Genomic DNA, 2,733 nt, shown 5'->3' with positions numbered 1-2,733 from the left:
GCTGATTTTTTGATTTATTGTAGAGATGAGGTCTTGCTGCCCAGGCGGGTCTCGAACCCGCGGGCTCAGGCAATCCACTCACCTCAGCCTCCCAAAGGCGCGGGATTACAGGCTGAGCCACCGAGCCCGGCTAAGATTCTGATTCTAATTTCAATTCAATTGCACTAATACTCCGAAGTGAGATGAATTCGTTCTATTTTTAATTTTTTAGGAATCTCCATACTATTTTTCTTTTTTTTGACCTCTGAATTTTTCATTAGCTTCCTGCTTCCCCGAAGGGCACCCTGCTCCCGCCTCCTCAACACTGCATAACTTTGGTGACATTGGTCTCAGACACCAATTTGCCATCCACTCTCCTGCGGGTGGTAGTCTTTTGGATGGTCTGGATGGAGCTGCTGCTGTCCAGGCCATCACTGAAACTGAAGTCCTCTCTGTCTTCTAGCAGGCGGTGGTAGGTGGCTATCTCAGCCTCCAGCTTGACCTTAATGTTCAGCAGGGAGTCATACTCCTGGGCCTGGAACTGGCCCTCTGTCCTGGTCTGTGCCAGCTCAGACTCCAGGTGCAGCAGGGTGCCATTGAACTGCTCTATCTGTGTGGCATAGCGGACCTCTATCTCTCTCAAGCTGTCCTCCAAGCTGGCCTTCAGGTCAATCTCCAGGACTTCACTGTACGTTTCAGCTCTGTGAGTGTCATCTCGGCAGCTCCAATTTCCGTGGACTGCGCAGTGACCACTGTGGTGCTCTCCTCGATCTGCTGGTACCAGTATTTGTCCAGCTCCTCTCGATTCTTCTGAGCCAGTTCATCATACTGGGCCCCGAAGTCTGCCATGATTTTCCTGAGGTCCTGAGATTTGGGGGCGACTACCTCCATGGTCAACCCAGAGGTGGCAATCTGGGCCTGTAGGCCTTTTACTTCTCATGGTTCTTCTTCATGAAGATTCACTCCTCTTTGAGAGCCTCGATCTCTGTCTCCAGCTGCAGCCGGGTGACACTGGTGTCATCAATGACCTTGCGGAGCCCATGGATGTCGCTCTCCATGGACTGGTGCATGGCCAGCTCTGTCTCATACTTGACTCTAAAGTCATCAGCAGCAAGATGGGGATTGTCAATCTGCAGAACGATGCAGGCATTGTCCACAGAAGTTGCAAAGATCTGAGCCCTCAGGTCCTCGATGGTCTTGAAGTAATGTTCCCAGTCCCTGACCTGGGGTTCCTTCTTCTCCAGCCTCCAGTTCTCGGTTTCCAGGCTTCTCGCTCTCTCCGGGTAGGAGGCCAGGTCGCCGTTCAGCTCTTGTATGGTCTCCTTCTCGATTTGGATGCCGCCCAGACTCCCGGTCATCCCGTAGTCAGGCCCCTGGACCCCATAGCCCTCCCGGAAACTGGTGGAGTGGGACACCGAGATCCAGGAGCCCGAGCCGCTGGTACCTGCATAGACGCTGGCTATGCTGCTGGTGGGCCAGAGGCTGGGTGGTTGGTTGGAGCCCAGGGACCGGTAGTTGGTGGAGTAGTAGGTGGTGGAGCGAATGGTGAAGCTCATGGTGGCAGCGGAGGAGAGACAGACAGTAGAACTCACGTTCGTACTATTTTTCACTGGGGCTGCACCATTTTACATGTCAACCAACAATATACAAAGGTTTCAATTTTGTCATATCCTCATATTTTTGTTTAATAATAACTCCAATAGGTGTGAAATAATATCGTGTGTGATTTACATTTCCCAAATGATTAGTGAGATTGAGCATGTTTTTATATGTCTTTGGCATTTTTTTTGGTCTCCCCATGAAACATTTCTATTTAAAGTCCTTTATCCACTTTTAAAAAATTGTTTTTGTCTTTGTTGTTTTGCTATTGAGTTAGAGCAATTTCTTACATATTTTGGATATTAGCCACTTACCAGATGTATACATGAAAATATTTTTTACCATTCTGTAGGTTGTTTTTTACTGTTCTGACTGTTTCCTTTGCTATGCAGAAGCTTTTGGGTTTGATGTAATCACACTTGCTTACTTTTTACTTTTGTTTCCTGTGCTTTTAATTTCTCATCAAATTAATAGTGGCCCAGACCAATGTCAAACAGTAGTTTCCCTATACTTTTTAAAAAAGTTTTATAGCTTCAGATTTTGTGTTTAAATATTTATTTCATTTTGAGTTTATTTTTTTTAGCATGGTGGAAGCTAATTTTTCTCAAGATTATTTTGTCTACATAGAGTCCATTTTGGTTCCACATACATTTCAGGATTTTAGAAAGCATGTCTGTAAATAGTGTCATTGGGATTTTGATAAAGATTGCCTTGAATCTTAAGATCACTTTAGGAAGTTTGAACACCGTAACAATATTAAATCTGTCTTTCCATTTATGAGTGTCTTTAGTTTCTTTAATCAATGTTTTATGTTTTAAAGTTGACAGTACATCTTCCACTTTTTTAGTGAAGTTTAATCCCAGGTATCTTATTCTTTTGGTACATTGTCAGTGGGACTTTAAAAAAAAATCTTGCTGGATAGTTTGTTGTTGTCATATAGAAATACAACTGATTTTTGTATGTTGATTTTGTATTCTGCAGCTTTAGCAAATTTGTTTATTAGAGTTAACAAAAAAATAAAAAGTGCAAATTAGACAGAAGGAAGTAAAATTGCAGCTGCATGAGATGACACCGTCTTATATTTAGGAAACCCTAAATGCTCGACTGAATAGCTACAACTTTAACACTAATTGAGTACAACCATTCAAGTGTGAC

At 43.8% G+C, this 2,733-nt stretch overlaps 1 pseudogene; it reads right to left on the bottom strand.

The window, feature by feature from the left end:
* Window positions 1-298: 298 nt before the first annotated feature.
* On the bottom strand, window positions 299-1,535 carry LOC110594591 (annotated as a pseudogene).
* Window positions 1,536-2,733: the final 1,198 nt, after the last annotated feature.

This window comes from Carlito syrichta, unplaced genomic scaffold (genome assembly GCF_000164805.1).
Source record: "Carlito syrichta isolate Samal-C Ts95f unplaced genomic scaffold, Tarsius_syrichta-2.0.1 Scaffold316383, whole genome shotgun sequence".
Lineage (NCBI taxonomy): Eukaryota > Metazoa > Chordata > Mammalia > Primates > Tarsiidae > Carlito > Carlito syrichta.
This window is presented reverse-complemented; position numbering and strand designations above follow the sequence as displayed.